The following is a 15543-nucleotide window of genomic DNA, read 5'->3' as shown; positions in this document are numbered from 1 at the left end:
AAGATGTGCATTTACTTATTGCAGTTGCATTTTTTTTTTTTAAACAGCCTAGCGCTTGAATATCGTTGCTTTAAAAATCAGTGCGCGCGTGAGCACTATCAACTCCATTCAAATTGCATCAAAAATAGATTATGTTTTAGGTATATCCATGTCCTAGCCTACCTCTTTCAAGTAATGCATTCAATGTAGTGTCGGCCATATATTTAGCTAATTAATGATGGGTTATAGTTACTAAGCTTCTAACTTAAAGCCTCAGTCTCTTGCGCAAAATACAAGCGCATGAGCTCTGCTGGCCTCAACAACAACAAAAACACTCCTTAGCTCTTGGAGACCTGTGCAGGAAAAGCTGGACTTTTCTTAGCATTTGTTATACCAATAGACTATTTGAAGACTATTTTTGCTGAATGTTAAATACAGCAGCCAATAGAACTCACGGGTAGATTGAAAGAAGAGCTAATGCACGATGGCGGTAGGCTACAGCAGTTATTTATTCAGATCTGTAAACATTAAAGCGCCGCCTTCTGCATCTAATTCTAGTCCTATATTGTTCAAGGATGTCATTAGAAAGACGAAGATGAAGACAACTAAACCAGTTTCATTTCTGTTGAAAGCGAATAAGGAATGAAGCAACAGTGAGAGAAAGTCAGCCTACTAATTATACAAATAGGCCACATTATATTTTAAAATCAAATTTGCTAGCCTATACTTGCAACTTTGTAGGCTGCAACAGAATGGTGGTTTGAACTGTGTGTAATTCCAGTACAACAACAGTTCACACTCAAATTAGCCTACTGGAGCTAGTTTCACTTAATTACTCGAGACAGCATATACAGTGCATTCGGAAATAAAGTATTTAGACCACTTGACTATTTTCGCATTTTTATGTTACAGCCGTATTCTAAAATTGATTAAAGGAATAAAACCTTCCCCCAATCTACACACAATCCCCCATAATAACAAAACCTGTTTTTGCTTTTAGAAATGTTTGCAAAAAACATTTGGGGTGTTCCTCCCATTCTTCTCTACAGATCCTCACAAGCTGTGTCAGGTTGGATGGGGTGTGTCGCTGCGCAGCTAATCGCAGGTTTATCTGGAGATGTTAGATGTGGTTCAAGCCTGGGCACTGGCTGGATCACTCAAGGACATTCAGAGACTTGTCCTGAAGCCACTTCTGTGTTGTCTTGGCTGTGTGCTTAGGGTCATTGTCCTGTTGGAAGGTGAACCTTTGCTCCAGTCTGAGGTCCTGAGTGCTCTAGAGCAGGTTTTCAGCAAGGATCTCTGTACTTCGCTCCATTCAATCTTTCTCTTGATCCTGAGTAGTCTCCCAGTCCCTGCCGCTGAAAAAAACAAAACATACCCACAGCATGATGCTGCCACCACCATACTTCACCGTAAGGATGGTGCCAGGTTTCCTCCAGATGTGATACTTGGCATTTCATCAGACCAGAGAATATTGTTTCCTCATGGTCTGAGAGTCTTTACGTGCCTTTTGGCAAACACCAAGCAGGCTGTCATGTGCATTTTACTGAGGAGTGGCTTCCGTCTAGCCATTCTACCATAAAGGCCTGATTGGTGGAGTGCTGCAGAGATGATTGTTCTATCTGGACAGAGGAACTCTGAAGCGCTGTCAGTGACCATTGGGTTCTTGGTCACATCCCTGACCAAGGCCATTCTCCCCAGTTTGCGCAGTTTATCCAGGCAGCCAGCTCTAGGAAGTGTCTTGGTGGTTCCAAACTTCTTCCATTTAAGAATGATGGAGGCCACTGTGTTCTTAGGGACCTTCAATACTGAAGAAATGTTTTGTTACCCTTCCCCAGATCTGTGCCTCGACACAATCCTGTCTTGGAGCTCTACAGAGAATTCCTTCGACCTCATGGCTTGGTTTTTGCTCTGACATGCACTGTCAACTGTGGGACCTTACATAGACAGGTGTGTGCCTTGCCAAATCATGTCCAATCAACATGATTGGAGTCTACCTGTGGAAAATTAAGTCGTAGAAACAGGATGCACCGGAGCTCAATTAAGTCTCACAAGTTCAGGCCCTTTGCTGTAAGTAATGTATTTCTGTTTTTTTATTTGATCCATTTAAGAATAAGGCCATAAAGTAACAAAATGTGGAAAAACTACACATTTGAGTATTTCGCTACATTGTACATCAAAAAGAGGAAGCGAAAGGGAGATGGTTTGTTCTAGAATGGTAGAAAGTGTAAGCAGACTGAGCTGTACGCCAGATCGAAGAGAGGAGGAGAAATGGAAGGGAATGAGGGTGAAGTATCGGAGGTGGTAGGTGTGGTGAAGTCTCGGAGCCCAAGGCTTGCACCGAGGGTCAGGATAAAGAGTCGTCTGGAGTGAAGTGAAGGGGGGACATTTTTTTTTTTTTAAAGTGTTCCCTTGCCTTTTGGCTGAGTCATGTGTGGTTTCAGGGTGGATGAAAACAGAGTTGGGTGCTGTGGAATCAGTGAGGGAAACCAGAAGTGGTTTGTGATAGTTTGTTTATGTTGATCAGAAGGAGCTCCACCTTAAACGAATGGTGGCAAGAGATGTGAATTGTTTTGCCAACAAAAGAAAAGGGTGCCATTGAAAGGAGTGCTTATTGGGGTAGCAGTAAATGTGAAAGTTGACCAACTGAATGGGAAGTGATGCACGATATATCGGTGAACATAACGGAATCAGACGATATAACATAAAAATGCCAACATTGTTATAAGCCCAACATCTAGTTTAATGCCGACATTTATAACTGATGTCAAAGCTACCTGTATAAAAACATACGTACAGTTGAAGTCGGAAGTAAACAAACATTTAGTTGGAGTCATTAAAACTTGTTTTTCAACCACAGCACAAATTTCTTGTTAACAAACTATAGTTTTGGCAAGTCGGTTAGGACATCTACTTTGTTGGAAAAATTACTTGTGTTATGCACAATTGTTTACAGACAGATTATTTCACTTATTCACTGTATCACAATTCCAGTGGGTCAGAAGTTTGCATACACTAAGTTGACTGTGCCTTTAAAAACCGCTTGAAAATTCCAGAACATTAGGTCATGGCTTTAGAAGCTTTTGATAGGCTAATTGACATCATTTGAGTCAATTGGAGGTGTACCTGTGGATGTATTTCAAGGCCTACCTTCAAACTCAGTGCCTCTTTGCTTGACATCATGTGAAAATGAAAAAGAAATCAGACAAGACCTCAGGAAAAAATGTTTGTAGACCTCCACAAATCTGGTTGATCCTTGGGAGCAATTTCCAAATGCCTGGGGGTACCATGTTCATCTGTTCAAACAACAGTACGCAAGTATAAACACCTCAGGATCATGCAGCCATCATACCGCTCAGGAGGAGATGCGTTCTATCTCCTAGAGATGAACGTACTTTTGTGCAAAAAGTGCAAATCAATTCCAAAACAACAGCAAAAGGACCTTGTGAAGATGCTGGAGGAAACAGGTACAAAAGTATCTATTTCCACAGTAAAATGAGTCCTATATCGACATTACCCGAAAAGGCCGCTCAGCAAGGAAGAAGCCACTGTTCTAAAACCATCATTTAAAAAAGCCAGACTATGATTTGCAACTGCACATGGGGACAAAGATCATTCTTTTTGGAGAAATGTCCTCTGGTCTGATGAAACAAAAATAAAGCTGTTTGGCCATAATGACCATCGTTATGTTTGGAGGAAAAAGGAGGAGGCTTGCAAGCCGAAGAATACCATCCAAACTGTGAAGCACGATGGTGGCAGCATCATGTTGTGGGGGTGTTTTGCTGCAGGAGGGCCTGGTTCCATTCACGAAATAGATGGCATCATGTGAAGGAAAATTATGTGGATATATTGAAGCAACATCTCAAGACATCAATCAGTAAGTTAAAGCTTGGTCGCAAATGGGTCTTCCAAATGGACAATGACCCCAAGCATACTTCCAAAGTTGTTGCAAATGGCTTAACCTTTTTGGGATAGGGGGCAGCATTTTCACTTTGGATTAATCGTGTGCCCAGAGTGAACTGCCTCCTACTCTGTCCCAGATGCTAATATATGCATATTATTATTAGTGTTGGATAGAAAACACTCAAGTTTCTAAAACTGTTTGAATGATGTCTGAGTATAACAGAACTCATATGGCAGGCAAAAACTGAGAAAAATCCAACCAGGAAGTGAGACATCTGAGGTTTGTAGTTTTTCAAAGCTTGGCCTACCAAATGCACATTGAGATATGGATGTGGTTGCACTTCCTAGGGCTTCCACTAGATGTCAACTGTCTTTAGAAACTGGTTTGAGGATTCTACTATAAAGGAGGGGCTCATAAGACCTCTGAGTCAGTGGTCTGGCAGAGAGCCTTGGTCTCATGACACACGCTCCCGACAGAGTTACTTCTCGTTCCAGAGCTTTTCTGAAGACAAAAAGGAATTCACTGGTTGGAACATTGATGTTTTATGTTAAAAACATCCTAACGATTGCTTAACAACACTGTCATCTCAGATTTTCAAAAAATGCTTTTCAACCATAGCTACACAAGCATTTGTGTAAGAGTATTGATAGCTAGCATAGGATTAAGCCTAGCATTCAGCAGGCAACATTTTCACAAAAACAAGAAAAGCATTCAAATAAAATAATTTACCTTTGAAGAACTTTCGATGTTTTCAATGAGGAGACTCAGATAGCAAATGTTCCGTTTTTCCAAAAATATTATTTGTGTAGGAGAAATCGCTCCGTTTTGTTCATTACGTTTGGCTAAGAAAAAAAAGAAAAAAATGCAGTCTCTACAACACTGAACTTTTTACCAAATTAACTCCATAATATCGACAGAAACATGGCAAACATTGTTTAGAATCAATCCTCAAGGTGTTTTTCACATATCTATTCGATGATAAGTTACTCGTGGCAGTTTGGTTTCTCCTCTGTTCAAAATGGAACAATGCACGCACCTGGAGATTACGCAATAGTTTCGACAGAGGACACCGATCGGACACCTGGTAAATGTAGTCTCTTATATGGTCAATTTTCCAATGATATGCTTACAAATACGTCAATGCTTCAAACACCTTGGGGAAAAGACAGAAAGTGTAGGCTCATTCCTTGCGCATTCACAGCCATATAAGGAGACATTGGAACACAGCGCCTCAAATCTGGCTCACTTCCTGTATGAAATGTCATCTTGGTTTCTCCAGTAGCATTAGTTCTGTGGCACTCACAGACAATATCTTTGCAGTTTTGGAAACATCAGAGTGTTCTCTATCCAAAGCTGTATGCATAGTCGAGCATCTTTTCGTGACAAAATATCTGGTTTAAAACGGGAACGTTTTTCATTCAAAAATGAAATACTGCCCCCAGAGGTTCAAGAGGTTAACAGTCTGATGACCTTGAGATAGAAGCTGTTTTTCAGTCTCTCGGTCCCAGCTTTGATGCACCTGTACTGACCTCGCCTTCTGGATGATAGCGGGGTGAACAGGCAGTGGCTCGGGTGGTTGTTGTCCTTGATGATCTTTATGGCCTTCCTGTGACATCGGGTGGTGTAGGTGTCCTGGAGGGCAGGTAGTTTGCCCCCGGTGATGCTTTGTGCAGACCTCACTACCCTCTGGAGAGCCTTACGGTTGTGGGCGGAGCAGTTGCCGTGCCAGGCGGTGATACAGCCCGACAGGATGCTCTCGATTGTGCATCTGTAGAAGTTTGTGAGTGCTTTTGGTGACGAGCCGAATTTCTTCAGCCTCCTGGGGTTGAAGAGGCGCTGCTGCACCTTCTTCACGATGCTGTCTGTGTGGGTGGACCAATTCAGTTTGTCTGTGATGTGTATGCCGAGGAATTTCAAACTTACTACCCTCTCCACTACTGTCCCATCAATGTGGATAGGGGGGTGTTCCCTCTGCTGTTTCCTGAAGTCCACAATCATCTCCTTAGTGTTGTTGACGTTGAGTGTGAGGTTATTTTCCTGACACCACACTCCGAGGGCCCTCACCTCCCCCTGTAGGCAGTCTCGTCATTGTTGGTAATCAAGCCTACCATGGTTGTGTCGTCCGCAAACTTGATGATTGAGTTGGAGGCGTGCGTGGCCACGCAATCGTGGGTGAACAGGGAGTACAGGAGGGATCAGAACGCAGTGTTGAGGATCAGCGGGGTGGAGAGGTTGTTACCTACCCTCACCACCTGGGGGCGTCCCATCAGGAAGTCCAGTACCCAGGGCGGGGTCGAGACCCAGGGTCTCAAGCTTGATGACGAGTTTGGAGGGTACTATGGTGTTAAATGCTGAGCTGTAGTCGATGAATAGCATGTATTGTGTAACATATCCTAGGATTGTCATCTGATGAAGATCAAAGGTTAGTGATTCCTTTTATCTATATTTCTGCTTTTTGTGACTCCTATCTTTAGCTGGACAAATGGCTGCGTGTTTTTTCGACTTGGCAGTGATCTAACAATCATATGTTGTGCTTTAGCTGTAAAGCATTTTTGAAATGGGACACGATGGGTAGATAAACATCTTGTTAATCTTTTATTTGCTGTATTGAACTTGTTAATGTGTGAAAGTTACATATTTCTAAAAAATATTTTAGAATTTTGCTCGCTGCCTTTTCTGCGGAATGTTGTCGAGCCTGCGCTAGAAAGGTTAAGGACTACAAAGTCAAGGCATTGGAGTGGCAAAGCCCTGACCTCAATCCTATAGAAAATGTGTAGATAGAACTATATAGCTACTGAAACAGATTGTGTTATTTGACATGTATCTTTATTGACACGCAAAGACCCAAACGGCATTCCATATAAATCCTGGTTGAGAATGAAACAACACAGCAAGTAAGTGAAAGAAGGGACATACGTAAATGCCAACAAAATAACCTTTGCTAAGTGTGGTGTGTGTGTAACCTTTATTTAACTAGGCAAGTCTTAAGAACAAATTCTTATTTACAATGATGGCCCCGCCGACGCTGGGCCAATTGTGCACCGCCCTATGGGACTCCCAGTCACGGCCGGAAGCGATACAGTCTGGATTCGAACCAGGGACTGTAGTGACACCTCTTGCAATTTTATTTTATTTATTTTTATTTTATTTCACCTTTATTTAACCAGGTAGGCTAGTTGAGAACAAGTTCTCATTTGCAACTGCGACCTGGCCAAGATAAAGCATAGCAGTGTGAACAGACAACACAGAGTTACACATGGAGTAAACAATTAGCAAGTCAATAACACAGTAGAAAAAAATGGGCAGTCTATATACAATGTGTGCAAAAGGCATGAGGAGGTAGGCGAATAATACAATTTTGCAGATTAACACTGGAGTGATAAATGATCAGATGGGCATGTACAGGTAGAGATATTGGTGTGCAAAAGAGCAGAAAAGTAAATAAATAAAAACAGTATAAAAACAGTATGGGAATGAGGTAGGTGAAAAAGGGTGAGCTATTTACCTATAGACTATGTACAGCTGCAGCGATCGGTTAGCTGCTCGGATAGCTGATGTTTGAAGTTGGAGAGGGAGATAAAAGTCTCCAACTTCAGCGATTTTACAATTCGTTCCAGTCACAGGCAGCAGAGTACTGGAACGAAAGGCGGCCAAATGAGGTGTTGGCTTTAGGGATGATCAGTGAGATACACCTGCCACCTGTCACGATGGGTGTTGCCATCGTGACCAGTGAACTGAGATAAGGCGGAGCTTTACCTAGCATGGACTTGTAGATGACCTGGAGCCAGTGGGTCTGGCGACGAATATGTAGTGAGGGCCAGCCGACTAGAGCATACAAGTCGCAGTGGTGGGTGGTATAAGGTGCTTTAGTGACAAAACGGATGGCACTGTGATAGACTGCATCCAGTTTGCTGAGTAGAGTGTTGGAAGCCATTTTGTAGATGACATCGCCGAAGTCGAGGATCGGTAGGATAGTCAGTTTTACAAGGGTAAGCTTGGCAGCGTGAGTGAAGGAGGCTTTGTTGCGGAATAGAAAGCCGACTCTGGATTTGATTTTTGATTGGAGATGTTTGATGTGAGTCTGGAAGGAGAGTTTGCAGTCTAGCCAGACACCTAGGTACTTATAGATGTCCACATATTCAAGGTTGGAACCATCCAGGGTGGTGATGCTAGTCGGGCATGCGGGTGCAGGCAGCGATCGGTTGAAAAGCATGCATTTGGTTTTACTCGCGTTTAAGAGCAGTTGGAGGCCACGGAAGGAGTGCTGTATGGCATTGAAGCTCGTTTGGAGGTTGGATAGCACAGTGTCCAATGACGGGCCGAAAGTATATAGAATGGTGTCGTCTGCGTAGAGGTGGATCAGGGAATCGCCCGCAGCAAGAGCAACATCATTGATATATACAGAGAAAAGAGTCGGCCCGAGAATTGAACCCTGTGGCACCCCCATAGAGACTGCCAGAGGACCGGACAGCATGCCCTCTGATTTGACACACTGAACTCTGTCTGCAAAGTAATTGGTGAACCAGGCAAGGGAGTCATCCGAAAAACCGAGGCTGTTGAGTCTGCCGATAAGAATTTGGTGATTGACAGAGTCGAAAGCCTTGGCGAGGTCGATGAAGACGGCTGCACAGTACTGTCTTTTATCGATGGCGGTTATGATATCATTTAGTACCTTGAGTGTGGCTGAGGTGCACCCGTGACCGGCTCGGAAACCAGATTGCACAGCGGAGAAGGTACGGTGGGATTCGAGATGGTCAGTGACCTGTTTGTTGACTTGGCTTTCGAAGACCTTAGATAGGCAGGGCAGGATGGATATAGGTCTATAGCAGTTTGGGTCCAGGGTGTCTCCCCCTTTGAAGAGGGGGATGACTGCGGCAGCTTTCAATCCTTGGGGATCTCAGACGATATGAAAGAGAGGTTGAACAGGCTGGTAATAGGGGTTGCGACAATGGCGGCAGATAGTTTCAGAAATAGCGGGTCCAGATTGTCAAGCCCAGCTGATTTGTACGGGTCCAGGTTTTGCAGCTCTTTCAGAACATCTGCTATCTGGATTTGGGTAAAGGAGAACCTGGAGAGGCTTGGGTGAGGAACTACGGGGGGGCGGAGCTGTTGGCCGAGGTTGGAGTAGCCAGGCGGAAGGCATGGCCAGCCGTTGAGAAGTGCTTATTGAAGTTTTCGATAATCATGGATTTATCGGTGGAGACCGTGTTTCCTAGCCTCAGTGCAGTGGGCAGCTGGGAGGAGGTGCTCTTGTTCTCCATGGACTTCACAGTGTCCCAGAACAATAAGATGCAGTGCCTTGAAACACACACATGGATGCTGCGGTCTAACTATTTAACTGTACCATAATGCTTAAAAGGTCGCTAAAATTATTAAATATCGGTACCGTTTTTTTTTAGGGCAAGGAACATATCAGATATCGGCCAACAATGTCATATCGGTGCATCACTGCATCACTATTTGGTGCAACGCAGACAGGGTGGCGTGAGTGGTGAAAGAGAGTCGTCTGTTCTTTTGAGTTTTGATGAGTCTTTGCTTGACAAAGTGATGTTTGGATATAAATTATCCCGTACAAGCTTTTGTGCCAAATGCATTACATTGTTACAATTGTTAAGCTTATGGGCATGTCGCAGCAGTGTGTTGGAGGGAGGTTCCTAGGTGTGAGAAGTGTGCAGAAGGCGATGCGACAAAGGAATGGGTAGCATTGGGGAAAGTAGTGGTATGTGTTAATTGTAGTGGTGCAGAAGTGGCCAGTGCAAGAGAGGCAGGTTGAGGTTTCCAGGGTTAGAGTAGTGCAGAAGTTGTCCTATGCTGAGGCAATGAAGGAAGATGGGTCAAGGGGATGGATCAGATCTAATTTTATTAGTCACATGCGCCAAATACAACAGGTGATCTCACAGTGAAATGTTTACTTACGAGCCCATAACCAACAATGCAGTAAAAAAATAACACGGATAAGAATAAGAAAAAGTATCAAGTCATTAACCCACCGTTCCTAGGCCGTCATTGAAAATAAGAATGTGTTCTTAACTTAAAAAAACACAAAAAACAGAAACATGGCAAACGTTTTTTATAATCAATCCTCAAGGTGTTTTTCAAATATCTATTCGATAATATATCAACCAGGACAATTGGCTTTTCAGTAGGAGTGAGAGGAAAATGACTACCTCTGTCTTTTACACAAGAATCACAGAGCCCTCAGCTGGCCACTTACGTAATGTAGTCGTTTACACTCATTCTTCAACATAAAGGCGTGAAACAACATCAAAATGCTGTAGACACCTTAGGGAATACGTAGAAAAAGGAACCTGGTTGATATCCCTTTCGATGGCCAATAGGGGTGCATAGGAACACAACGGTTTCAAAATAAGAGGCATTTCCTGAATGGATTTTCCTCAGGGTTTCACCTGCAATATCAGTTCTGTTTTACTCACAGACAATATTTTGACAGTTTTGGAAACTTTAGAGTGTGTTCTATCCTAAGCTGTCAATGATATGCATATTCTAGCATCTGGTCCTGAGAAATAGGCGGTTTACTTTGGGAACGTTATTTTTCCAAACCTGCCTTGTTCAGGGGCAGAACGACAGATTTTCACCTTGTCAGCGCGGGGGATCCAATCTTGCAACCTTACAGTTAACTAGTCCAACGCAATAACGACCTGCCTCTCTCTCATTGCACTCCACAAGGAGACTGCCTGTTACGCGAATGCAGTAAGCCAAAGTAAGTTGCTAGCTAGCATTAAACTTATCTTATAAAAAACAATCATTAAACTTATCTTATAAAAAACAATCATAATCACTAGTTAACTACACATGGTTGATGATATTGCTAGATATTATCTAGCGTGTCCTGCGTTGCATATAATCTGACTGAGCACACAAGTATCTAAGTATCTGACTGAGCGGTGGTAGGCAGAAACAGGCGTGTAAACATTTATACAAACAGCAATTTCATGCGTTTTGCCAGCAGCTCTTCGTTGTGCATCAAGCATTGCGTTGTTTATGACTTCAAGCCTATCAACTTCTGAGATGGGGCTGGTGTAACCAAAGTGAAATGGCTAGCTAGTTAGCACGCGCTAATAGCGTTTCAAACATCACTCGCTCTTAGCCTTGCAGTGGTTGTTTCCCTTGCTCTGCATGGGTAACACTGCTTCGAGGGTGGCTGTTGTTGTTGTGTTCCTGGTTCGAACCCAGAGAGGAGCGAGGAGAGGGACGGAAGCTATACTGTTACACTGGCAATACTAAAGTGCCTATAAGAACATCCAATAGTCAAAGGTTAATGAAATACAAATGGTATAGAGAGAAAGTCCTATAATAACTAGAACCTAAAACTTCTTACCTGGGAATATTGAAGATTCATGTTAAAGGAACCACCAGCTTTCACATGTTCTCATGTTCTGAGCGAAGAACTGAAACATTAGCTTTCTTACATAGCACATATTGCACTTTGTTTTTGCATTATTTAAACCAAATTGAACATGTTTCATTGTTTATTTGGCTAAATTGATTTTATTGATGTATTATATTAAGTTAAAATAAGTGTTCATTCAGCATTGTTGTAATTGTCATTATTACAAATAAATAAAAAATTAAAATAAAAAATGGCCGATTAGTCGGTATCGGCTTTTTTGGTCCTCCAATAATCGGTATCGGCGTTGAAAAATCATAAATCGGTCGACCTCAAATTAATGTTCTCCACAAGACGATGAAATGGTACAAGACATTCTATCATTTCATCGACATTGCTGTAGTGAATGCATTCATCATACACAAGGAAATGGCTAAGAGCTGTGGAAAGCCCCCCCATCTCACAGCTAGCCTTCAGAGAGCTGCTCATCAGGGAGCTTGCTGGCTACAGCGCCACGTTCTGGCCCCTCTCCCTCTGTCCCTTCTGCTCCTGCCACAAGTGGTGTTCATCTGCCCAAATGTATTTTTGCAGGCATGGATGTGCCTCAGGGCCAAAAGGGCACAGCATGGAGACGTCGTTGTGTTCTTTGCAAAATGAAGTCCCCCATCACCTGCACCACATGCTTGGTGACCCTCTGCTTTACAGCAGAAAGAGACTGCTATGGCACATGGCATCAGCAGCACAATATTGTGTAGAGGACTGAGGGTCTTCCAAATATTGAAAGTGTATAAATAGCCACCCTTGATATTTTGTGAATATATATATATATATATATATATATATATATATATATATATATATATATATATATATATATTTCCCTTTTTTTGTGTGGGGGGGGGGGTTATTTTCTTCAAAATGTATACCTTCACCAATTTGGCCACTTGGGTACATTTGGGCAACTTGTGGGACACCTGGTTGACTTCATGCTAAATGTCTTGTGGCACACCCATTCCAGAAGTTATCATTCTGAAACTTTGCACAAGTACTGTTGCCCTCATGTTTTTCACTGAAATTGAGGTCATTAAAGTGACTATGCATAGATGACAACAGAGAATAGCAGTGGTGTAAAAGAGGGGGAGAGGGCAATGCAAATAGTCTGGGTAGCCATTTGATTGAGTGTTCAGGAGTCTTATGGCTTGGGGGTAGAAGTTGTTTAGAAGCCTCATGGACCTAGACTTGGTGCTCCGGTACCGCTTGCCGTGCGGTAGCAGAGAGAACAGTCTATAACTGGGGTGACTGGAGTCTGACCATTTTTAGGGCCTTCCTCTGACACCGCCTGGTATAGAGGTCCTGGATGGCAGGAAGCTTGGCCCTGTTGATGTACTGGGCCGTTCGTACTACCCTCTGTAGTGCCTTGGGGTCGGAGGACGAGCAGTTGCCATACCAGGCAGTGATGCTCTTGATGGTGCAACTGCAGAACCTTTGAGGATCTGAGGACCCATGCCAAATATTTTCAGTCTCCTGAGGAGGGGAATAGGTTTTGTCGTGCCCTCTTCACGACTGTCTTGGTGTGCTTGGACCATATTAGTTTGTTGATGTGGACACCAAGGAACTTGAAGCTCTCAACCTGCTCCACTGCAGCCCAGTCAATTAGAATAGGGGCATGCTCGGTCCTCCTTTTCCTGTAGTTTGCAATCATCTCCTTTGTCTTGATCATGTTGAGGGAAAGGTTGTCCTGGCACCACATGGCCAGTTCTCTGACCTCCTCCCTATAGGCTGTCTCGTCGTTGTCGGTGATCAGGCCTTCCACGGTTGTGTCTGCAAACTTAATGGTGTTGGAGTCGTGCAGTCATGAGTGAACAGGGAGTACAGGAGGGGACTGAGCACACACCCCTGAGAGGCCCCTGTGTTGAGGATAAGCGTGGCACATGTTTTGTTACCTACCCTTACTACCTGGTGGCAGCCCGACAGGAAGTCCAGGATCCAGTTGCAGAGGGAGGTGTTTAGTCCCAGGGTCCTTTGCTTTGTGATGAGCTTTGAGGGCAATATGGTGTTGAACGCTGAGCTGTAGTCAATGAATAGCATTCTGTACATAGGTGTTCCTTTTGTCCAGGTGGGGAAGGGCAGTGTGGAGTGCAATAGAGATTGCATCATCTGTGGCTCTGTTTGGGCGGTATGCAAATTGGAGTGAGTCTAGGGTTTCTGAGATAATGGTGTTGATGTGAGCCATGACCAGCCTGTCAAAGCACTTCATGGCTACAGATGAGTGCTACGGGTCGGTAGTAATTTACACAGGTTACCTTAGTGTTCTTGGGCACAGGGACTATGGTGTGAAACATTTTGGTATTAGACTCGGACAGGGAGAGGTTGAAAACACATTTAAACCATCGTAGATGATGTTCCAACTTTACCACAGTGCCAGTTTACTTTTTATATTGTCAGAAAGTGAGCACTCAAGCGTTTCAATCGCAGGTGTGTATGCAATGCTCTGTCATGGTTGCTAAAGTTATACACTGTTCCCTCAATTTCAGTTTGTGAGAGAACAAGCACTAACTGGTGCTGCTGGGAATCATCTAAATCGCAGTGTAATATTTTCAATAAGCAAAAATATTTTGTTTTAAAGTTGTTTGAAGTTGGTGGACCAAAACCGAAAGAGAGACTCAAGCGCGAGTCTTTGCCAAGTTACAGGAAATAAGATACAGGGGAGGGGAGATTGGTTTGGAATGCAGTTCTGTTTCAATTCACCTAGCTTCTTCTCAGGGGTCAAATCCTGAGAAATCCTATGGGTGTGTTCGTAAATTCACTCTGGAATGTTTGAGTGGACTTTAAGCCTTCGTAAATACATATCGCTCTCTGAGCGTTCAAAGCGCACACTGGAAGCTCTGGTCAAGGAGTAGTGTTGATCCATTATACACTAATGAGAGAACACCGAAATCTGACCATTCCTCTCGCCCTAGCATAGCCGGTTAGTCTGTTTATGTTATCTAGAGCGTTGGTGATTGGTCCCGTGCTGCAGGTAATTTAATTAAGTTTACTGACATGGTCATAGTCAACGAGTGTTGCCAGTTCGTAAATTCCTCAGTTCTTCTGCGCTCTAGCACTCGGATGAGAACACTTGACTCGGAGTAGATAGCCAGAGTGAATTTACGAACGCACAATGTGAAGCAGCATTAAACACTTTCCAAATGTCGGTCTTGTTAGACACACTTCCTCTCTGCTTTACACCTCATGTCAAAATAAAAATCCTGCACGTGCGCCATATATCCATGCATCCAAAACACACACTCACTAGCAAAATACAGAAACGAGATATCTTTAAAACGAGCTTAATCTAACAATCCGTTTCCAGATGACAATATCCCTCCCATTGTCACGACGTACCTATTGTAATTTCACATTAATCGAACCAACCAGCAAAGTTTCAAAGAAATAGTGAAGATGCGTAGTCTACTCACCTGACCGCAGCTAATGTTTATAGCAAAGGCAACCGACGAGTCGACTGAATATTCAAAAATATGGAATTCAATGCGTCGAGTCGTCGTCGTCGACAAAAGCTCAAAACTGAAAGAAATGATCAGTAAAATGACATTTAAACACGCCCCCGACTTGGAAGCGAAACACGTTTAGGCTACCGTTCTCCTAGCAGCAGGATATTATGCTGGCAACGCGATCGCGGATGTGTTTTTTTCTTCAAAATAAGAGTCCCCCTGCAAAGACATGCTAAACTTTGGTTGTATCGATTTTTTGGCGGTCTAGGGTGACCACATGTTCCGTATTGTGCGGGATAGTCCCGAATTTTGTCCCTTTGTCCTGTGTCTCGCAATCATGTCCGAATTTTATCAACAAATTCAAAACATATCGTATTCCTGACAGACATTCCAACCTGTCTCTTGCAGTCACGTTATGGACAGAAACACCATACGGATGTGGTACTGGCAGTGGCGACCTGTCATCTGTCATTCAGAGCCCCACATTTTTTGCAAAAAAAAAATATATATATATATATATATAAATTGGGGGCTTGCCTGTTTTGATGTTATTTTGGCATTAATACTTGTCACATATCAATTTGCAAACAATTTAAAAAATAAACATACAATTGAGTTAATAAAGCCGAAAACTAACAGGTAGCTCCAAAATGCAGGTGTTCAACCTAGCCCAGTGCTTTCTGTGTGGGTGGTGCTGGCCAGCAGAAAATAGGAGCATTGCACCGTGATTGGCTCAGTGTTCTGTCACTCAAAGGGACACTCGGTCACCCGCCCTTAGTCGACATAAAAAATGTAAACCCTTTGTGTCCTGCCATAGACTT

At 43.3% G+C, this 15543-nt stretch overlaps 1 protein-coding gene across 2 annotated transcripts in view; it reads right to left on the bottom strand.

Annotated features, from left to right (window-relative positions):
• The window catches only part of LOC118399219 (protein mono-ADP-ribosyltransferase PARP9), a 31333-nt gene extending 16442 nt beyond the window's left edge, over window positions 1–14891 (bottom strand). The window contains exon 1 of one of the 2 annotated variants that reach the window (XM_035795120.2): window positions 14690–14891. The gene's annotated coding sequence lies outside the window, so the exon portion shown is untranslated. The remainder of the gene's footprint in view (window positions 1–14689) is intronic. The other variant, XM_035795121.2, reaches the window with a different exon arrangement.
• Window positions 14892–15543: the final 652 nt, after the last annotated feature.

Source organism: Oncorhynchus keta, chromosome 24, assembly GCF_023373465.1.
Source record: "Oncorhynchus keta strain PuntledgeMale-10-30-2019 chromosome 24, Oket_V2, whole genome shotgun sequence".
NCBI classification, from domain to species: Eukaryota; Metazoa; Chordata; class Actinopteri; order Salmoniformes; family Salmonidae; genus Oncorhynchus; species Oncorhynchus keta.
Note: the sequence above shows the minus strand (reverse complement) of the source record. Positions and strands in the feature narration are given on the sequence as shown.